At 39.8% G+C, this 24563-nt stretch overlaps 1 pseudogene; it reads right to left on the reverse strand.

The window, feature by feature from the left end:
- Positions 1-465: 465 nt before the first annotated feature.
- Positions 466-18414, reverse strand: LOC138059129 (TNF receptor-associated factor 6-like; annotated as a pseudogene).
- Positions 18415-24563: the final 6149 nt, after the last annotated feature.

The following is a 24563-nucleotide window of genomic DNA, read 5'->3' on the forward strand; positions in this document are numbered from 1 at the left end:
TGCAAGCTCTCTGACACGAATTGTATAATTATTTTGAAACGCCTCAATTTCTTTACTTCTTTTTTCAAATGGTTTGCTACCCTTGTTCTGATTTTCGCCACGTGAAAACCAAGAGTTCCCTCCTCCATAATATCAAAACTCTTTTTATTTTTTCTAATACCAAAAGCGTTTTTTCTCCTTAAAATGACTATGGATCGGCTAAGACAAATACAAAATACGAGAGAATTTTCACAAGTAGGCAAGTAGGCATCCAGTAGGCAGTTGCTGGATTGGAGACCACAACGAGGAAGCCTCGAAGCCCTCGACTGCCGCGGTGAATACCTTCTAGCCTGTTCCAGGCTCTCAGATAGTCGAGAAAACGAAAAGAACTGCGTGTGAAAAGCGAGTGGGGGCTTGGGTCGAGGCGAGGCGGCCTCGCCTCGACCCAAGCCCCCACTCGCTCTTCGCACGCAGTTCTTTTCGTTTTTTCGACTATCTGAGAGCCTGGAACAGGCTAAATACCTTACTGAAAAATCTGAATGCGGACTAACATGGTATTGTTCTTCACGTACTGTGGCTCACGGATCTGCTCAATTGGGGCAAATTCCACATAGCCGTAGCCTTTGTAATTGCGCGGAGCTGTTGGTCTCTGAAAGGCCAACAGATTTGGCTTGGCCAACAGGGTCTTGCTGATATGCTCACGAAATTCGACGCCCTCTCTCTGATCCAAGATGGAAAGAGCGATTCTTCCAGTGAATGGCCATTCCAGGATGTTATCATAATCCCCCTGCATCATGTGAACAAACAGAGCAATGAATTTTCCAACTCCACTGTCCACACCATTTAAGTTGATCCGCATGCAGAGTTTGTACCCGTACAGGCTAGTATGGAAAGCTGGGCTGTGTATGGCCGTCATAGATCCAGTCATGGCATCTTGACGACACTGCCGGTAATTCTCTATCCTCCAGATGTAGGAACCATTGCATACACGGCCTTCATACTCCAGCACCTTCGTTTCTACGCGGTTGAACCTGACAGATAAGAGGAACACTGTTAATAACCAGCTGAGACCCACATTGACGTCATAACTGTCCATGAGCAGCCAAGGTGCACAGCATTTTCTCCGAATTGAAGTGAAGCCAAGAATTTCTACACGCCATTGTTTTGAAACTACTTATTCAAAGTAAGCATTCTGCAAGACGTTCATCAGTCCATGAACTTCGGGGAAAAGAAAATCAAACGAAAGGTTAATCTTAAAAAGGAAATTTAGTATCAGTTATACTGCCACTTGCAAATAAACACTTTTTCGCTTTCATTCATAAGTTATCAATGTACTGTACAATGAGAAAAACTGCGTCTCAAATGCGGTGAGATGAAATACGACGTAAAAACAACCGACAAAATTGGTCTGGCGAAAAAAATCGAAGCCATTTATTTCAAATATTCCAATCAACAAACACTACAAAAATATAGAGAATACTTTCTCAAGGATTTAAATCATGTAACATTCAGTACAGTCACTGCAACAAGCGATGATTCACTTGCAATGATTCACGATGCATCGATTCCGCCCGGGTTCGCAGGCCAGATCGAGGAATTCCGCCCTCTCCCGGAAAGAATCGGATTTGCAGGGATTTCGGAAATCCACCAGCTCGCTGGCACGCCATAAAAAAAGTAACTGTGGTTACTTGTTAGTCACAGACGATTCAAACGTCTCCTCAATCAAGCAGATGATTCTTGATGCCCTATCATCCAGCATCTTGGGAAATCTTCACAGGAGTTTGCATCGTGCCTCTATTATCACTGACGTCACGATTTCATTGGTTGTTCAGTTGATAAAGCAATGGAATACCGGGTTGGTGGTTGCAGGATAAAATCCCTGAACGGCCCAGAGCTCGCCGTGTTTGCAGAAATAACTGAGCAGACAGTGCTGCCTTTGCTATGCCATCTGAGAAAGGTTAGACTTCTCTTCTTGGACGAGGACGATTAAGCCTAGGTCCTGGTCTCACAACACTTGCTCAAACTCTGTGGGATGTTAAAATTTGTTATCATTGGATTGGGCACCACAGAAAAATGTAATCATTTGACTGTTGGACTGACATCACAGCAAAGATAGGTCTGCCCAATTTTTCTTTGGTACTGTTGGCCTCTGAGCGTTTGCTCGAAAGATCTCAAGCCGTAGTGATTTCTTGTTTGTCTTAGTCCGGCCATCAGCTTGGTCATTGGATTTTTTGGGAGTAAATCCTCACCATATACCCGCGTTGCACCCCACTCACCTAACAGTAAGCTCTTGTACAGGCCTTTCTACCCTCATACGAGTGTCTTCGAGGCGACGTTCCAAATGCTGAACCGAGCTGGTGAGTGCATTAACAAGACGTCTCATTTCATCTAGTTCTTCACGCTGCTGCTCACACAGTGTTGCCACGTCATTCACAAACACGTCATGGCTGGCCTGCTCCTGTGGAATTACCTCTGCCCCACCCCTGGTGCGTCGTATCTGATTCCTTGGTACTATCTCCAGATCGCGGGACGGAACACTCTTTAATACTGCAAATGCCTTCGTCATGTCAATCAAATGACTGTTAAGCTGCTCTGCGACATGCTTATTTACCGCTGGGCGTGGGCCCTATGTAGAGAGTCAAATACATGTTAATCATCAAATGACTACACTGATCCCCCCTCGTTCGTCGAAAATTGTTGCTACAATTATTACTCTGATTTGTTAGAGAGACCCTGTAGCTTTCCAGATGCGGTCTTTGATTGGAGAACAAAACAACAGATGATACAACAGAAACAATGCACCCAGCCCTGATAACAGAAGAAGTTACAGGTTATAGGGACAAAGGAAAATAGCAGTCTGGACTAAGTACAGGATTACTCTTTTTTTCCTAATATTCTCTTATCGATATGATCAGTAGAACTGGAAAACAAACTGTTGAAGATTTGGAAAAACGCGAAAACCAACACGACCCAGCCTTTGCTTTGAAAATCGCCAAATAATGTACTGCAGGAGCTGCAAAGTCTACTAAATGAGACAAGTGTTTCCAAAGACTGAGTCCCGGAAATGTAAGTTGAACTTATTACCCTAATTAATTGAACATGAAATTTGGAGTAACTGTGTCTAGTCAAAAAGGTTAATTTGGACACATGTTCTGCCTGGCAAAAAATTATTTTCAGCACTTTAAACGATTATAATATTCAAACTAATAATTAGTTTGCTTAAGGTCGCGTCACAGGTTCGATAAAATCGTTTTTTCATGAAAATCGTTTTTTTTTTTCAATTGAGTATAAACGTTATGATTTAAGTATCGATTTGCAAAAGATTCAACACCATCCAATTTTGTGAAATCCCCGAAAAAGCAAAATTTCTACGGTGTCGCGACAAAATCGTGAGCTGACCGGCCATGAAAAATCAGCTTGGCTTTTTCTCGGTCTTAGAATATTCTGTAAGAGTCGCCCTTTTAAAGAGCTACAACTCGAAACGTTTTTGTCCGATTCAGCTCAAATTTTCAGACTATTTCAACACAACGATGAAATGATAGATGAAATGGATCATATATGAACTGCGTATATGAAATCAAGTGAAGCTATGATCCTCGCAGTTATGAACACAATTTTTGCAATGGCGTAAAGAAGCCTGAAAAATTCAGGACTTCAACGGGGTTTTGAACCCGTGACCTCGCGATACCGGTGCGACGCTCTAACCAACTGAGCTATGAAGCCATTTATTTCAACATTTATTTCAACACAGTTTGATGTACGAAACAGTGTCAGCGTTTTTCAATTCTTTGATTTTATACCAAACTTTGTTCAAATTCCCGGTCAAAAACACTATTTTCAACTTTGATTGAAGACAAAAAATGCGAAACCGTTCAGCTGAAATTTACCTCAAATTCGATTGCTTGAGAACAGTTCAGAAAAATTTAAAACCCCTTGTAGCTTAAGCCTCTAGAATAGGACTACCTGTTTTTGCTTTGAGAACCTAAGACCTAAACCTTTTGTTTAAACAAAAGAATACTTTTTTGGATTGAAAACTCCACTTAAGGTGCATTAAAACGATGTTTATTTCATTCTCATAGCGTAAATACTGGCAAAATAGGAACGTTTTAGGAAACTGACACCTCTAACCTATGACGAGACCCTTAATCATAATCCATTGACATGAAATTTTTTTTTTCAATCTCCACATTCAGTTTAGTTACCACTGCTACTCTTCTTCCCATATGAAAAACACGTTCCTATCCTGAAGTTAAGCATTGCTTTTCTGTACCTCAAACGAACACCCCACAGTGCTGAAAGGGCATTTTATTTCGGCTCTTGGACAGTCTTTCTCAATGTGTTCTTGCATCTGGAGAATAAAAATCACCAAAGGTGGAACATGACGCATAAGAATCTCGACGAAGTTTTTGCACTTGTTTTGGGAAATGGTGTTGAGGCGCCACTTACATGTAAAATACAGTATTATTCATTCAAAATATTTCCCCGTTTCTGTTTGGTTGAATAAAACCACACGCATAATTCACCATAACCAGCTGCTGTTCACCAACTTCTCTAGTCTTCTCGGATAAGGATTATAAACCGTAGGCCCCGTCTCACAACCCTTCAACGTAAAAGAACCCGCACACTTGTCGCTAAGAGTAGGGCACGTAGTGCCCGGTGTTGTGGTCTGTCTTCTGTTGTGTATCATGGTTGGGAGGGTAAAAAAGGGATCACAGTAATTGGCGCAAGCTGTTGTGGTGTTCTGTCAGCTTGACTGGCAAAGTTAATAAAGTAAAATTAAAAAATTAAATTAAATTAAAATAAGAACCTGTTTAATTTTTTAGACTAACCTGGTTCTTATGTAAAGGGGGGTTTTTAAAATGAAATTTTTAGCCTAACAGGTTCTTAAATTCTCGGTTCTTACATGCGGGTGTTTAATTACTGTACTGCAAACGAGCCATAACACTGTGTAATACTTTGCGATGTTTTTAAAATAATTTCTTATTTATTGCAAAGGTCAATTACCTTGTTTCTTGGGACGTCTTCTTTCCCACAGTACTCGCACAACGAAGGGTATTGAGGGCAAGTTTGGTAATGATTCTGCGCAAATAATATTTGATAAATCGCAAATTTGACCTGCTACAACAATTCTAAGTTCTAACACGGGAAGCTTTATTGAAATATCTCAACAGAAATGTGAGTCATAAAAGCAAAATAGGGCATTTCAGCGACTCCACGCGATCAATAGAGAGTTCAAGAAACGACGACGGCTAGGACTCAGGGGTGCGACATCTGGGGTGCGAGTTGGTACCAAGAGAAGCGACAGCATTTCGTTCAGCGGCCACGTTGAATATTTACGAGATAAAGGTTGGCTCTGTGTTTGTAACGTCATCGGATATGAAAGTATCCGGATTCGACCGTCCAAACGATTCTAAATTGTTTGCAGATTTAAATCTTTCCACTCTAGATAGCGGATTCAAAAAGTCGTGAATTTGCATGGATCTTGCTGCACGTGCGGGAAGGAATTTTATGAGATCGACTAAGTGGGAAAAACAAGTTAAATTTTGAGGTGACGTTTTCGTCAACGTCGCCGTCATAGATCTTAAAGTCCCTTGCGTATCATTCAAGCGAAATTACTTTGAACATTCAGAAACAAATCCGATCTATTCAGCTTAAATAAAAATGGATGAATGGATTGGTGTAACTTTACAATTACCAATTTAAGAATAGCACCAATAATTGATCAAACAACCTGAGAATCATGCCCTAAATAGGGTGAAATATTAACCTTACCAATAGACTTTCGAAGTCCTTCGTCTAGATACGCGCGGAACGAAGGACTTTTCATACTTGATTGGCGCCAATTTTAGCGATTCAAAAACGGGTCGCTGAGCTAGGCCAATCAGAGTAGTCCTCGTGGACCCCAGGGGATAGAGTTGACAATCAAAGTTTGCCACACGCAGTGAAGCGTGACTTCCAACATGCTATTAAAGGCCACTGGGTATTCCGAATTACTCGACTATCAGAGGAAAATAATTCAAGAATATCTGACTTGCATAGATATGTTTGTGTCTGCTCCAACCAGAGCTGGGAAAAGTCTGACCTTTGAATTAGTCCCGTACGCTTTTGGTCGTTTACTTGGAGAGGATTGCAATGTTATCGTATTCGTAATTGTTCCACTGATTTCAATCACGAAAGAATTTGGTCTCTAGCCGCAATTGTCGTGGCATTAGAGCGTCATATGTGGGAGACAACACATTTAAAAGCTTAAGTATTAACTGGTGTTTTGAAGTCCGGAGGCGATTCTCAACGACTATTGACACATTTCTAGTCGAATGGAACAAAAAAATTAAAAATGAATGTGTATTCATCGACGAGAGTCATTGCATCGCTAAATGGTCAGCTTAAGTTCCACTAAAGTGTATCTTTTAATCCCGGTCTAGTACGTCTCCTACACCTTAAGACTACCTGATCTTTCATGCGTGAAATCAATTGACTTTCTCGACGATTCGAAACTTTCCCTTACTTGCTAATCTTTCGAATTAGTGTTTCGCTTCTATCAGCACAATCACGGCACAAGTGTTGGTCCAAAAAATACCACTGGAGATATCCAGATCTCCTTTCCAAGCGGCGACTCGAGATTCAGTCATTTACTTCGCGTACGAAAAATCACGATTCGCTCGGAATTATCGTGAGGTCGACTTGTGGCAAGTCTACCTTACCAACTGCGCCACTTAAATGGAGCATTAACTCAATTTGAGGAGGGGGATGATGGGATATTCTGAAAATCCCCTGTCCTCCACATTCCGTCCCTCAAATCTCGCTATTTGAAGTCAAGCGAGTCAATTGAACTTCATCGATTTCATTCCTTCCGCGTGATCCAGCTGACTCCACCTGATCGTATCTCTACCCTGATTATGTCATCGATTTTTACAAAACACGCATTAGACGTTCATGTTGTGTGTTATTAAAAGTTGACTTGACCAGTGAGCGTTTAGGCGTAGTTAAACAGCTACTGTCTTGCTTGGCCGACCAACCTATGAAAACTGACCAAGTTTAAACACATGTATTGGACATGAATGCATCACGTCAACGTGGAGTTAACTGGAAAACTTTGCTCTTCGATGAACAATTTTCTTCCATTAATGGCAGTGTTGCAACAAACCTCCATGCTATTCCACAGGACCTCTTCTGTGCAGTAGTCGCAGGGTATTGTCCTGCTCGGACACTCCTCTTCCAAATGCTTTTTCAAATCTTTCTTTTTGAGTTTCATCCCACAATTTTTGGGGCAGTCCGTGTCGACTAATTCACACTCTTCCATGTGCTCCTAAAAGGAGAGACAAGTTTGTCAGAAACCAAACTTTTCAGGACTATCTTTTATGTTGACTACGGCCAGATCATGTGTATGCCATCAAGTGTTGCCACTCAAAATTCAGCACGAATCTACTGGGGTTCATTTCCGCACATAAGTGACATCTACAGCCGGTCATAAATTAGAGCTACTCTGCCACGTTGGATAATGCAGTAGATTAAACGATAGGTTACCTCATTCCCTAGAAAGACAGCACACAAGCATTCATGTGTTCAGTTATGAGGGAAACCGTTCTCAAGTAATGGCAGAAGGAGGCAGTACGGCCCAATTGTTAGGGCGCTTGCCTCGACATCTGGGGATACCAGATTCAAGACACGTTCTGACCACTGGTTGAATTTGTTCCTGTAACGGGTAGTCCCTGGTTCAACTTCTCCGCTGCACTAACAAGCTTGCCTCCGGCAAGTTGGGATTCTTAATAGTTGTTACTGAATGTTCTGTTCTGACATGATTGTGTTTCAATGGCCCTGAAAAGCACCTACGGGGAGTGGTCAATTAAGTATGTATTGTATTATCTAAATTGGGGGAAATGAATTTACAAGTGAATAACATTCATTTTCATTCAACAGCAACAGTGTTGCTTGCAAACCCCTGAACTTAATTAACACATTCGAATGTTTGTAATTTGCTGGTTACTTGAAACAAAACATTGATGTATTCCAGTTGAGGTGCTATTCCAAACCAACATGACTCACAGGGTAAGAGGTTACATGGTTGGCATACCTCCAGCTTACTCAGGGGCCTTTCCATGGGCATCCAAGCCCTTTTTTCAAACGGCAGAAAACATCATGGTTGAGCATTTCTCGCTTGGCAAAGTTGTCTGGATATAGCTATGATAAGAAAAAAAGACATGAAGACGGATATATGAGCGAACAACGTCTAAAAAAACCACGGACGTTCTGGTATATGTAGTAGTAGACGTTTTGTAATGTTCACTTCCAAACAAGAGGTGTGTGGGGAAGTAGATATTGGCATTCTATATTCCTTGCAGCTTTTTTTTCTATTTTCTCAATTTTCCTGACTTATATCACCTGGAAAGCTCATGTTTTCCTTAACTGTCCCTGTAAACAACCTTGTCAGGCCACTTAAGGAGGACATTAACCCATCTTCTCCAAGGGTGCCCTAGGACTCCGCCAGTTGATGAGTAAAATTGTCTGGCGTCATACAGGAAAATTTTGTCAAGTCTCACTCCGAGGGGTCAATGGGTTTAAGTTAAAATATACACGAATCTACCCTACATAAACCTGAAAAAACAACATTTTAAAGACCCAGTATTGCCCATTATGCATTGCGCGCTCGCGATCAATGGCGGCCATTTTCTTGATGTTGAAAAATCGGAAGTTACTGGTGGTCTCTCAAATCCGTTGGCATTACTTATGCTACCGATATAGCAGTGTTCGTAGGCATTGATTCAAGTACATCATTTATCATGGAACATTTTTGAATGTATCGTTTGTGGCTTTTGTGTTGATGTTTGCCTTTATTCCGGCAAAGTAGAATGTGAAGTCCCCATCTAGAAACATCCCGATCTATGGCGAGACTGCCATTACCGGGTTCGGTCCCCCAGATTAGACTTCGATCGTCGGTGTTCTTGTTATGGAATGCGAGAAAGGCCCCATTGGGTTTTAGTAGTGCCACTAAGAGTGAATTTGCGGAATTTTTTACGTCATCTTGCTACGAAAGAAACACTGCAGCCAGTGAGGTAAGCTGAAATTTTGATAAAAATTCACTTGCTTGTCAAATACAATCGCACCCTTTGATGCGTTTTGAATTTTTCGTTTTTTTTTCCTTTTTTTTTTTTTTCAGTCATACGTTTTGATTTCACTTGTGAAACCAGTTGGGTTGAGAGATGTTCCTCTCAACCAAGACCCGTTGCTGAGCTCAACACGTACCTGCAGCGGGTTCAGAACGAAGTTGTTCAGCACCATCAAATGTACCTCCGGTAGGGGCGCCAAAGAGACGAAGAATTCATCTTGAAAGGCCTTTAAGTTCCAACAGCAAAAGCTTGTGATTTTGTTTTTTTCCTTTTTATTAAACTCGCTATGTTTTCGTTTGGAGGTTCGTATGTTACTTCTTGATGTTTCATTCGCGTGTTTAACGCACCATTTTCCACTTCGTTTTGCAATTGAATAAACACTAACAAAGTATTTGATTTTGTGCCCTACCAGTTTTTTGTCCCCTTCCCAGTTTACTATAGCGCCACAGTGCAAACTGGTGGTAACCAGCTTTCCTAAAGGTTTCCATGCTGAATTTGAACTCGTCAGCGCGAATGTCACATTGAGCTTTGACATACACTTCCAGAATGTTTCCATCTAGGCAATTGTTTGAAAACGATGTGTAGTTGGTGACACATGTCACCCTTGTGCATTGACTGGCTGACTCTAAACTTGCACCAATCTGGTGCTTGTGTATCACTGGAGGGTCGTTCTGTCGCAGAGTCCACAGTAACTAATGTTTTGGCAAAGTCAGGGCTTCTTCTACCCATTCCTAAAAGATCCTAGAATTCTGTCCTTTGTAGTTAAGTCAAGAGTTGCAACAAATTCCTGGAAAAAAATAGACAATAAAAATTATTTAAGGATAAAGCAAACTCAGCTCATTAGTGTGTCAACTCAATTGGTACCCAAAGTTGTCCATTACACCAAAAATAATTATATGGTCTGCTCTCTCACCTTTATCTCATTCCGGGCATCCTGTAATTCCTGTTAAAGCCTCAATTCACCATCGGCTAAAGCAACTGTTTGGTCCTTCCGCTGTGGTATCATTTGTCACAAGAATTACATCATGCTTCGTAAGTCTGGTAATACTTTTCCTTATTTTTTTGCATTTCCTTATGTCACATGTGCAAAGGTCCTGGCATTTGAGATTTCCCTTGCGACATCTACAAAACCCTCTTCCCTTTCTCCTGGCACACTAGCCTTTACAGTCGCAGTACGTTCAATCCTAAAATTTATAGGGTCAATTATGATTGATGCTACCGAACAAAAGACATACGATCCGCATTTCGACAGGACATTTGCCATCACAGTATTGTACAAATATCAACAAACCTCCGTTGTGCTATTGTCGACGTGATCTCTGTCATCTCCAATAAACGATCCGTAAGCATTTACAACGGCAGCGGCATAATTTTCTGCACACAATTCAGAAGCTGGGATAGAAGATTCCAAGCCACAAGTTGTCCAAAAAAATTGCCACAACAGCAGCAATGATGGACGACAAAGAAGAAATAATCAATGTCTCGCTCTTGTGCAAACCAAAACAAAAACAAATGCGCGCAATGCCTAATGGTCTTTACTGGGTCTTTAAAGGGTTTCATCACTGGCAAAGGCAATGCAGACTGGCTCTTATTCAACTTACAGATCAAATGATAATTTGTGGTTCCACCATGTTGAACAGTGTGATTGAAGATTCTTCAAAAAACTCAGACAAAATGAAAACAAATGAGGTTCCTCTGCTCATAATAAAGAGATTTCCAAGAAATTACATATAGAAAGCTACAAAACCACCTTTCAAATTATGAAGCCAGAGTGAGTTAGTTTTCAACTCTGTCAGAGATAATAGGGAGCTTAAGAATGTGCGTTTTTGAGACGCGGACGGCAAACGGAAGTGAGCTGTTTTCCCTTTTAACTTGTCTTAACACAACCACATTTACATTATCAAGTATCTTTACTCCATTAGAGATGATTAGTATAGAAATCTGGGAGACAACACTGTCCTGGCACGCCAAATTTTCTCTTCCGGTTGCCGCCCGCGCCTCAAAAACGGGCGTGCTTAAGCTCCCTAATATCACATCAACACTAAACAATCAGTTACCTGAGACTCATGCAAACGTTCATTGTCAACAGGACACTTGGGGCCAGCATCTCTAAAAGAATGAGGGAAAAGAGTAAGGGCCACTGAAACAAGGTGAAACAAGATAAAGTTAACTATTCTGTAATCTCATAACTTTTAAATACAGCTTTTTATGTCTCTTCAGTCTTTTCAAGAATTACTGTATTACGGTGCAAGTGATCTCATAAGCTGTCATGACCAGTTTAAAGTGGTACCATGATCAAAAAATCATTTCCTTTTTTTCTTCAGATTTTGAAAGCGTGTTCGCTTAACAACTAACTAGCAAAATTTTGAGCTTTGAGTTTTATCGAAAGGCTGTTTATTTTGAGTGTAAGTTTTGGATTTCAAGGTCCGCCATTACTCACGTTCAAAACTGGCCGATTGGACCTCAGAGGGTTGGATCTAGAGAAAATGACGTCATTTACTCACTAGCTTAAAATTTCAGCGTGTAAACGCAATTTATTATATATGCAAAACACGGGTTGAAAAGTCTGAAAGCCCGAAACTCCCGTGCTGCATATTAATTAGGCCACGTACACACGCATTGCATTCTTAAACTAGTGCGTGTTTGACGTCATTTTCTCCTCGACCCAGCTCTCTCAAGATTTTAAAGTTAGTAATGGCGGACCAATAAATAAGAAAATTCCAGCTAAAATAAACAGGTGTCTTTTTAAAATCAGAACTTAAAACTTAGGTGAGTTAGTGTTTAGTTAACATACTGGTAGTTTTGAAATCCAAAGGAAAAACAAAATTTTTTTTTGGTCGTAGTACCTCTTTAACAAAACACCCTCTCCAGTGACTTGCCTACTAAGAAATATCTGGAGAAACTTTCCAGTTTATATGACTTAGACCAATTCACATTGAATTTTCATCAGAACATAAATCTCGTTCTTAATCTTTGTAATCAATGTATACAGAGTAATTATTATTCTCCACATAGTTTTAGTGTCCTACGCAATCGGTTGTCTTCTTCTTCTTCTTTTGATGACGATTTCAAGTTTTCTTTGCTTCATAATAACGTTAGGAGCTTAAGGCACAATTTGGAAGATCTCCAAGTGCATCTACTTGATGAGCTAGGACACCATTTTAGTGCTATTGGAGTCTCCGAAACCAAAATCACGAAAACTAGTTTGTTGGACTTCAATCCATCTATAACTGGTTACGAATTTGAAATGTTCCAACGCCTCTTGCTTCTGGAGGTGTTGGCATGTATATTACGCTGAGCGATCTAAATTATACAGTGATAGAGAAATCTTCTGAACATGCATTTCAAGCCCTCTGGATCGAAATCCATCTCTCTAATGGCCCAAACATTATTTGCGGAATCATGTATAGACAAAACAATAAGCCAGAATGAGTGCGATTTTAGGAATATTTCGATGAAACGCTTGGAAAGTTTTCACCTCAAATAAATCAATCTTTGTTATAGGTGACTTCAATATAAATCTCCTGGGGTGTTGAAACATGCAATTATGCACATATATACTTTTTACTTTCTTTACAAAGCTTTTCTCTTATTCCGACTATTGATACCCTTATACGCGTTTGTAAGATTACCGCAACATTGATCGATAACATTTTAGTCAACAAATTGGATGCGGGAATTCATAGTGGCAACATTGTATCTGATATCAGTGATCACTATTCGCAATTTTTCATCTTCCAAAAAATTAAAGAGGGGCGAATGAAAGGGAGGAGAAAGATGGGCGATTTCTCTCGTTTCTCAGAAAATAGTTTGTTGACGAGCTTTCTCAGATCGACCCAGATCACTTCCTTTCTACTCTCTATAGCAAAGTTGATAATCTTTTAGACAAACATGCCCCTTTACAGAACACTGTTTCAACGTCGAGCCAAACAAATGTTAAAACCTTGGATTACATGTGGGCTAAGAAAATCAATCAAAGTAAAGAACCGCTTTTATCACTCCGGTAGTAAAGCCCTGTATAAAATTTATAGAGGCAAAATTATTTTAATTCTTTCTCGCCTTAGCAAGAAACTCTACTATCATAATTATTTTAGCCATAACTTAACTGATATGGAGAACACCTGGGCTGGTATTAATACTTTAATTAATAACAAAAGAAAGCATTTCAAGCGTATTTCCTCAATCATTTATCCAGATAGTAGTCTCAACTAATAAGTGAAATTTCAAACATCTTTAGTAACTTTTTTTCTTCTGTCGGACCAAACCTAGCATCTAAACTACCTTCAACTAATCGTGAATGTACTGATTATATGTCTTCGATAAATTTTTCTGCTTTAATTAATCCCATTGTGACATCAGAAATTGAGACTGAAATATTTTTCATTCCTCTTAAATTAAATTAATAAAATAATGATGATATCATATGAAATGATGAAACACATTTGAGAAAAGGTTGGAGTGCAGCTCAGAAACAAACATTGCTCAGTGATGCCACCAGACCACAATATTGTGGAATTAACCCACTGTTAAACGGCCAATATGGCAAAATGGTGAGGTCATTTGGTTCCCTAACAGCACAAAAACACAAATAAAAAGCAACTCAAATAAGCTTGGCATAATTGGACAGCAAGATCTCTTTAAACAATCTTTTCTTGACCATGTTACTGTTGTTCATAACTAGGAGAAAGGATAAACAAAACCAAATAGGAGATAAGAACTTCTATCATTTTACTTGACATAACAGGTTTTAAAAAACTTCTCATTCACACTTCTCAAATCCCCTTACCTGCCATATTGTGTTATCATGAATGTTCATGAAAATGGTTGCTTAGACAGCAGAATTTGGACACAATCTTTCAGTTAAGATAATGTGATTGCTCAGAAGAAAAAGATGCAGATTGTGGAGAGACCAGCACAGAAAGCAGTTCAACGCAATCAAAAGAATCCAAGGAAAGAGAAACAAGAATTTGTGTTCCAAAAGCCATGGACTCTTTGGGTCCATGGTTTTTGGTGCATCCAAATCAAACCCCCTTTGTATGAGGGTATTTGAATCTCTTGACAAGAACACTCTATTATTGTTATGAGATTGCTCGTGGGTAGTGATACAAGATTATACAGGATTACAGAATCCCTGGTCAGGAAACAGCATAAACAGGAGGATGTCTTGTTTTTTTCAGAAAACTAAACGTTGCTGCAAAGCAAGTGATAGTTCTGTTGAATGGAAAGTGCCCCTGATGTCTTTCTTTGTTCAAGATACCGTAAACACCAACGTATAAGCCGCACTCCAAGTTTAGCAACTTAGATTTAGGAAAAAAAAATTGAAGGAAATTAAAATAAATCAAAAGTGGAGTCTTGACAAAGATGACTTACATGTAAATGCACTGTTTCTTCAAGTTTCTTGCACTTTTGACTTTTTAATAGTATGAAAATCTGACTAGGACATAAATTTGATCTTTCTCTGTCATTTTTAATCCAGTATTTTTCATTCCTGTCCATTTCTCATTAGAATTTACATGCAACAACACCTGACGAATGTTTCGGCTCGTTTTAGCTTAAGTTAGTAACCAGACATTTTCGCTTGTTGGTGGATCGATTTCTGTCGAAGTGTCGACATTGTAAACAACTTTGTGTTGGAATGAAGATTCCCTGCCGAGTTAAGTTCACCTGCTCAAGAAAGGCAATGTTAAACCAGTTAAAAGATCTTTTAACGAAGGTTTAATCATTGTGTAAGCTCAAACAAAAACGGCTCTTTTAGGAGCCACCAAACTCGCAAAAGCAATGATCAATGCGTAATGTGGTATTGTTTTATGAAGTTCTTATTAATTTGCTGCACAGGTCTATACAGACTTAAGAATTTTCGCTAAACTTCTTAATTTATGCAAATTTACGGCATGCTGTCGAGATGTTCTCGCAGATAAGCCGCATCCCCGATTTGATCCGAAATTTTTGAGCAACAAGGTGCGGCTTATATGCCGGTGTTTACGGTATCTGATTTTATTACCTCATAGCTGTTAAGGAGTGGATTGTTGGCGTGAGCAAATTGACAAGCGGCAAAGTCGCACAGAGAATGCTCCCTTTCATAAAAGTGCAAAGAGAAAACAAAGCGGAAAGAGCTGACAATCTGGTTCTAAAAAATTTGGAAACTTCCTTGTGGTAGCCTGGATTTTCTGGTGTTCTTAAATAAGAGAAGAAAGATGTAAAACCAATACTGATTGGAGGTGATATTTTGGCAGTCCTTCCCAAGGGATTTTGGCAAAAGCTTTATACTTCAGGTCTTTTCATACCGGCGAAATGTGCTCTGCATTAGTAATCAGGCCTTATTCAAGAAGTATCATCGCTGACCAGATTAAATTAAAGAAGCTGAAGGATGAGGGCTCACAGCAACCTCCCATTGGCAGCTGCCAGTCTAGGTATCCATTGGGTAACTCCAGCTAGTTTTTGCATCGCCAGAAGATGCACTTGATGGACAAGGCATTTCTCGCCATGATAAAATGACATTCTCTTTACTTCCACAAAAAAATTCAGCTATACATACATGTATCATTGTCGGTGAATCGCACACAGTAGAAACATGGACAGGGAAAAGTTAAGGGTAAATTGAAATCTCAGTTCGATCTTGCAAAATTTTTCCCAAGCGAATTAATTGTATTATTGCCAATGTTTACACAGAGTGCACTATGATTGGTGGGAGTTGACAACAAAACCATGCTCTTCATACATGATTGAAAATGGGAGGTTTCAAAAATGCTGTGGGGTTGATTGCAGGCAGTTCCTCACTTGCTCTGCTTTCCGCCTCCCCTTTGCTTGCTTTTCACATCGCCATGTACATTCGAACGATCACTCGAAAGTCAACCCCAGTGGAAGAAGCTTCTAAAATTCATCAAACCACAAGCTATCCAACGCCAAACGATTTTACTTATCAACTGGGGGTGTCCTTGGGCACATGAGGAGGCAGTTGGGTCAAAACACGTTTTCTCAGAGGCCCGACTTTTGCCTTCGTGAGTTGATGCCTGTGATTTGTTAATAGAATTTGCTCCTCATCGTGCATCTTATAACCACACTTTCCACTTGAGAACTTGATACACTTTCCTTTCTTAGTTGGAGATGTACATTTTTACCAAATGCACCTTACAACAGAATAACTACAGTACATCTACCTAATCTTGGCAAATTCTTTCTTCAACACAACTGCAAAATTTGTTTTCATTCTTGGTTAAACTGGACATAATTCATCTAACCCAAATCATCTTCACCCAAGCAACACCTTTGGGATGTAAAATTTCTGTTTTAAAATAGTCTCCAAGTTACATAAATGTTTTCGATCTTTCCAATTAACATAGGCAAGAAGGGAAAACAAAAAGCTTCTAAAATCTGAAAAATTCTGCAACATGCATGGGAAAGATGTTTTGAATAATATTGCTAACCTAACCTAACCGTAACTGTTTTTCACAACTTTGTTAACACAAGCAAGAAGCAGGACAAGGGTAACTTCCCTTCAAACTTTATTTTAAGTTTGAGGACTTGGTAGTCACACTGAAATGCAGATGAAAGTGAAACTACATGTATTCTATGTATCCCGATTAGTCAGATGTTTTTCAAGTCAAACCTGTCCTCTCAAAACTTTCACTTTCCTTTGAAGGTAAAAATGTGACATACAAGTACCTGTGCTTCCCAGCAGATATTACAGCTGTACAATAACAATGACACATCCAACATAATGTTCCCCTTCATGCTTTCAAAATTAAGAACTCCCCTTCCTTCTTTTAAGATTGCATCAACAAACTGTTTAAATCATTTGCAATACACAAAACATGCAAATGGACCGAAAAGAGTTTATGACAATTCCTTGTCATGTGACAAACAATCAAAAAAGAAACACCATGATGACAGCATGCAAGGCTGTCACAAAGAGCTGGTGGCCACAGATTTGCCCACCTATAACACTTTTCAGCTTAAATTACACCACCTCCTTTTCTAATTTTTCCCACTCCTTGAAAACTTAGTGCCTTCCCTACAACCCACCATACGTAGCTTAAGCCCTGGCCTTCTATTTTAGCCAATTCAGTTGCATTTGCATTCCTGAGAATTGCAATACAATTCCATGAACCATACAATGAAACAATAAACACTTGTTTACTGTTAGAAAGTACATATAATCACTATGGCCTTGGACATGGATTTTGTCCAATAGCTTTGGTTTGAAGCAAGCCACTTTACTGATCAACACCAAAAATAAACTGAAAAGAAGATTAGAAAATAAAACGAAAAACTTACATGTAAATGAGGCAAGAACAAAATCTTGCAAAAGCATGTGAGATCATCTACCCGGTAGCTCAAAAACACTACAATCTCCTCGATTCAATTCAATGAGTGGTTTGCAACCAACTTTATGGACACTGATAATATCCACAAAATGAAAAATCTTGGAAGACTGACAAACATCATGGATTGTTTGAACTGCACAGTATCCACCTTACATGATTACATGCAAAATCTTGCATTCCATGCAGTCTGTCAATTAATTATGGGTTATACAATAAAGGTAGGTATTTCCCCCTCGCTGTTAACCGTGAAAACACAAGCTCATTCAATTCAAATCTGTGATAATTTTAATTTTAACTTGTTCAGACTACAGCATTTCAAAACTGAAAGAAGTGTCAGACAAGGAAGGTGCAACCCTTCCATGATGTTTCGTTTTGAAAGGTTTTAGCCTAACAAATTATCACTACCACCTTTATATTGCTAAGTATCTTTCCTCCAATAGAGATGATTAGGTTAAAAATCTGGGAGACACTGCTGTACGGGCATGCGAAATGTTTATTTCCGGTTGCCGTCCGCGGCTCAAAAACGCCGCGTGCTTAAGTAGGTGTAGTTTGAGGGTAAATATCGTAATGGTACCAATACGGTTGGTGTGAGTGAGCGGAATTTGTTTGAGACCATTTAAGGTTTAAAACTGATTATTTGCTAGTTCTAACCGTTCCATCGAAGACTCCATGCTTGCGTCAGCATTACTAAACGATTCCAAGCAGTAAAGAAATAGAAGCTAACTTAGCCTCACCTTATAGAACGCAAGATGCAACCTCGACAAAACCTGTGACCACAAGTAGTTTGCACTGGTTCTCGCAGACCCAAAAGGCAGATAGGGCATTCATATTTACTTTCAAGAGGTGGTTCAAAATACTCGTCGTAGCCTTCAGACCTCAGTTCTCCAGAAGTCGAGGGTTCCAAGGGCTCGCTTCTCCCAGTGAAACTTACAGCGCTTGGCTCAAGAGTCTCACGCAGAAAAAGTGATCTCTCCTCTCCGCCAAACGAACGAGTCATAGTTTTCCAGCATTTTCCGGGTTCATTCCAACAGTTTTTTCAAAGCTTTTATAATGTGAATGAAGGGACAGTCCCGTATCCCATGATGCTTGTCCCTCGGTAATAGGGGGAGACCCTGTTTTCCGAAGGGATTTCCGGTTCCCAGGCCTTACCTGACCTCTTTTGTACCGAAACTGAAAGTGCTGACTGGTCCGGGATTGTCCCCCAATACTGAAAGAATGTAAAACGAGCAAGAGGCTATTGGTTCTGAAGGCTCGAAGGAATTTTCGCCGGTCTCCTTTAAAGTTCACAGTATTTCAGTGATTTTTATGTTGCAATATCTTGGCCAATATCCGGGGCCAATATCCAGTTTCAATTCCGTAGTCCGAAGTCCACATTCCGTGACCCAACCAACAATGACAGAGCTGAAAAACGACTGCGCAAGTCACTGATCCGCGGCACGAAACGCAGGCTCAAGGGCGCGCTCATTCGAAAAGACTATCTCTTCGCCGGAAAATGACAGCCGTTGATTAAATCAAAAAAATAAGGTCGCTGTTTGAAAGATAAGGATTTTGTCACAATTTTTGACGAGTTTTGATGTTTTTCCAAAAATTGAAGGGGTGTACAAATTGTGTAAAAATTGTTTTCGCGTGGTAAATGCACCTTTCGTGTGGCTATACGGTGAATGGAGGTAACGAGCGCTGCAATGCTTACTTTTTTGACAGTGTTGGCTTTTGTCGCAAGTTTCTCGAACGGTTTTTGCAAGTTCTTGGTTTTCTGGGAGGACCAGAAATTCCCTTAAACCCTGTTTTGGCGATGTTCGGCCGGTGGAATTGGTGAGAGCTTCGAACTTATCGGTGGAGACTAGTTCGTCGAGTGGTTGCAATACAGGACAATGCCTCTTTGTCTGTGTCGGTAAAGAGACATTGAAAAACCTTATGACGTTCCAGATACTCTCTATAATACTCTGAACAATAAAGGAAGACAACTGGTGAATTATAGACCGGGTGGTGAATGGTGACACGCTTACAAAAGATATTTTGGCAAGAATGCTCAAAGCCATATTAAAATGGAGTATGCAAAGATGCAAGAACTCAGGCAAATTGAGCTCCACGTTTCTCCAAATTTTAACACGAATTTATAATTATCATGAAAGCAAAATACATCTTTCGCTCTTAACACAGCATTTTTTGTTAAATTTATAGAAGAGCGATGAAAGCCAGCCCCAACAGAAACTGAGATAAATCGGTGAAAAGATTATACACTGTATGATACACAGAGAGCAGGCAAAAAAATGCTTCATCCTGGAAAGCCCACTTACTGACATTAAACAGCTCAGAGAAAATTAATTTGCCCCTTGATTTGCTTGCCTTTTAAAATAAAAATTCATCAGATCCTAACCTGATCAAGAGACGTCATTAATGTTATTTTTCTTTCAGAAAGTAAATCCTTTTTTCCATATTTAACAAAAATTGACAAGAAACTACAAAAATTTTACAAGGATCAGTTCAGACAACACAGTGCATATTGCAAAACTGATCTAAACTTGAGACATTTCACACATGCATGCTACATTGTACTTGATGGGTTTGAACAAAATCTTTAGAGCATAGACAACTAGGAAACATCCCTGAAAGGGGCATTCCACAAAATTATATTTTCAGCTGTATAGCAAGAAGTTCACTCTAGCATTATCTGCCGACTGGCGTAGGTGGTATTATCCTAAAAAGATGATTGTATATTAAGTAGATGGAATCCAGTCATCAGTATAATACACATATGCAAGGGCTATTCCATGTGGGTCCCAATGCTCAAGAAGATGTTTGTTTTTAATTTTAATTTTTTCTCTGACAACTTGTCATTGATTCGCTCTGACGAAGGGCTAACGCTCAAAACGTCAGCTTTTAGAATCTCTGTACGGTGGTCAATTTACATTATCAACTCCGTTGATAAACCAAATTTTTGTCATTGAATGTGTTTGAAGGTGTTCTGGGTTTCGACGTCACTACATGTATCTGAAGCATTACTGGGTTGGCAACTCATCAGATCAAAAGCATTTGCAAAGTTTGCGTGCAGGTGCAAACAACATGCATTTGTGATGTTTTTGCTTGAATATGTCGTCCCCATTTTTTTTTATAAGTACAACATTTAAAAAAGTGGCATCTTAAAGCTCTGTGATGGTCCAAAAAGTTCATAACTGAAAAAAGGTTAAAGACTGGTATTCAGTTCTAAGAAGAAACTGAAAAGTTTGACAATGTGAAGAGTACTAAAGAAACTGCTTAAAACTCAACAGCATTGTCTGGATTTCTCAGTGACTTTATCCAGTCTTTTGTTCCACACTACCAACATGAACAAAGTGAACTCAATAAGATTATTGTGGTTTATTGCTGAGAAAAAAAGGCTGAATTTCTTCTCGCTCTTTTTAGAGCTAATATTTCACAAAACTGCCGCAAATAATACCAGGTGGATCCATCTCCCTAAGGACAAAAAACGAAAATGAATGTTATTGTCCATGAGATGCATATTACAATGCTATAATCTACAATATCATAATGATATTATTATTTTCCTAGACACAGGAGACTGCACATATCAGTTTTTATGGGGGCTGTGAAAATTAGTACAAAAAGTCATTCTTATTACACAACCAAGACAAAGAAAACATGATGAGCTAACCATATAAACATACTACATGTATAAACCACACATAAACCAATGACCCTTAACTGTTTGCCTTAACACATGTTCTTAAATTTTTTGAGTCTAACCATAATTTTGCCTTGGACGTTGGGTTGAACACAGATTTGCAAATAATGGCCAGTCGAGGGGGAAAGAAAAATACCATCTTCCAAGTTTTGACATAGATGTTGACACCAAGTGTGTTGCATTATTACAATAATGATAGATCATTATTATTTGGCGATTGTGGAAGCTAGACTACAATTAAGTCACTCGGGTGCCACTTTGAAGCAGTATTTCCCTGTCAATAATCCTAGGATTAACAGGAAGCAGGGCCTGGACTTTGTACTTTTATTTAACAAATTGTTCTTTTCCTAATATATCGATGTTCCGTTAATTAACAGGCCAACAGTCTCCCGAACATGGGTGTATCAGTTGATTGCACAGGGTATTTTGGTGGGCAAGTATTTATGATTCTGTAATCAAGCCTCACTATGGCAATAAATTAAACAATGTTTTTGATCACACTACTGTGCAACTAGAACTTCTTCTGAGTGTAATCTCAGAGGCCAGTCTTGCAACCAATTTACCTTTTCATTGAAGAAATGCCCTGAGACAGGGACAAAGAACTTCAATATTTTCTGTGTAGTTCTGGCCAGTACTTGTGTTCATTCCAACTTCACAAGTTGGCAAGGTGTTTTCTTTTAGACAGCTGCCTTTATGGGGGCAGTCAGGAGGTTAAGTGGCTATTGCAGAGTGGCAGCACTCTAAATGAACTGCTGCCTTGGTTCAAGGAGAAGGTTGACAACTTTCAAATAATGCTCTTAGAACATGTTACGTTTAATTAACGCATTGTAAATACATGTATGATTGATTGTAAAGGTGATTTCAGAAAACCCTGCCCAAATTATCTTGTTGATCAAAACTGTAGAGATTGCATGGGCAATACCCTAGTGTGCAAACTGAACCAAACGATGTGAACACTTCATGCTTCAAAAACAAATATGGAACACTCACCGTAGCCTCGGTTAGTTTCTGCAGCCCATATTCCCAAACAAATTTAACTGGGTTTGAATCTCAAGGCCCAAAAATTCCACACAAATATATCACACAGATCTGATGTGTCTCCTTAAATTAAATCACCACGATCTCACTTCCAAAATTCACACCGTCAAGAGTTATAAAGTGACACAGGCAGAAGACGAGATCAAACGATCGAAATGGACACTTCGCGTCTCATGCACGATTTGTGCTCCCTATCTGGCGCATGCGCAGTCGTTTTTCAGCTCTGTCCCATGACCCAACCAAAGATCCGTGTTATGGCTTCGATGTAAAACAGAGCACTCGCTACATGGGAGCAGGTTTCGCCTAGTCCTGCTTTGCAATCTAAACAATGCGCCGATACAATGGTTCCATCTTTCTCTGTGATGATCCAAATATTCACTAGGGGATCTCTCATGCTCTGCGAATGTCGCACTTTAGCCACTACAACAAACTTGTCCGCGATTTCCTTTCCATTAACTGACGCGACAAATCCAGAAACCATTTGATTATAAGCCTGCAGACTTTTGAAAGCCTTAAATTGCTTATTAGTGTAATGGCTCGTCTCTAGAACCAAGTACGAGAGCAAGTCGGAGACTTCTATTGGAGGCAAACACTCTGGACTCAACTGCTCGCTCGGTAAAGCCGCCGGATCTACTCCCACCACAGAAATCTTCTTCAAATACCGTTCTTTTATATGGTTTTCTAGGCCCTTAGCATAGCTTGAAAGCACTGGTATCCTTTGCAAAATATCCTGTGGAGATTCTGGGTTCTGGCCTTTAAATTCATCCATTAAAACTTGAATTAATTACACGCGAACGCTTCGTCCTCCATAGAAATGGCTTATATTTGCATACGATATGAGCCTAACATGGGCTCCAACATGGCGGGAACCTTATTTGCATAAATTCGTGACGTCAGCTGAAAACCAAGAATTCCTTGCATACGGTGAGAGCTACTGAAATTTAAACTGACCAATCAGAATTCAGCGAGCGGGAAAAACTATGCTATCCTTGTGCTGTTCAACGTCATGCCAATTGTTTACATTAGGATTGGTTAGATCGGTGGACATTCGCTCAACCTTCTGTTGTGACTCTCTTGACCGTCGCTTCTTTGAACTCAGCGAGACAGAAATGACTCATTGTTCTGGCAATCAATTGGCCAATCCACTTTATCCAGTTTATGGATTGGTCTAGCATGTGATTAACAACCAGGATCGCTTTTGAACTTTATTCTGTAGAAGAAGAAGAAGACGTTGCTGAGTGAACATTTTTACGACGAAATCCCTTGGTTTGTACTGTTCAGCACTTTGATGCCCGATAACTGATCAATCACATTTGGTCGTCTGAGCTTATGAAGTTTTTTCAGCTCTTGTTTGTGTCCATCATGATCGAACTTCAGGTGAAGCGCTATGCTGCTTTATGCCAACTTCGGTGGCTTGTGATGAGCTTGCCTGCTGCCCAAATTGTTGTTGTATTTGGGCAAGATTGGTCTTGGGTTGGAACTTAATAGTGAGGGGAACAATTTTTCGTTCATCTGCTGTGCCAGACAACAAACAATCCTGTCGGGTGTTCCATTTGCTTGGTGAGTCTTGCACGACCATCGTCTATCAGATCTGGATTGGAGTTTTCTTTCAGTGATTACAACTTGCGATCGTTCTGCAAACATCTACGTAGCATGCAGCACTTTTTAGTGACTCGAGGATCCCCGGCCCGTTTTGCTGTTTTAAACGGAGTCCTGCCTTTTGTGATCTTTTGTGAGCTGTTTGTCTTCAGTGCTTGTACTTTTTCGTTTGTTCCTGGTGGCACAAAGTAACTTTGATGATTTCAAAGGACTTGAATCCTTAATTGAATTAGCGATTTTTTTATTAAGGAACCATTAAGTGAATGGTACACAAAATTAGGAGAAACTGTTGGTTGAATAGACCATATTTGTAGACATAATTATCTACCCAGTTTAAGTACTTAGCTCAACAAGTTGTTTGGCTCCACAAGTTTCAGTTTCAGGCCAGGTACCCGAATTCACCCAGGTACTGTTGCACACTACCATAGTTCTTTGGAAATTGAATAGCTCTTTGAACACCTGGTTGCTTGACAAGAAACTTGATGTGTTTGTTCTCTACATTGGTGAATGCAGCCACTAACTGTCTATTGTGGATAAACTCCAGACCAACTCTTCTTTCAATTTAATCTTTGTTCTTCGCAGGGCATCAATAATGGTGTCCTTTGTACAATGTTAGTTTAAAGAGTTTGCCCCATTTCATAGGGCACTGTGGTTGCCAGATTCACTTTCAAACTTATCATGGAAATGTAAATCAATCAAGGCTGTTGCCTAACAGGAGCCCGGTAGCCTGGGGCTCCCAAAGAATAGCTCTGGGCGCCTTAATTTTTCACAGCAACACCTTTCACTTCATATGTTGGGCTCCTAAGTTCTCAGCGTGAATATCTGAGGGCACCTTTA

This window comes from Montipora capricornis, chromosome 8 (genome assembly GCF_036669925.1).
Source record: "Montipora capricornis isolate CH-2021 chromosome 8, ASM3666992v2, whole genome shotgun sequence".
Lineage (NCBI taxonomy): Eukaryota > Metazoa > Cnidaria > Anthozoa > Scleractinia > Acroporidae > Montipora > Montipora capricornis.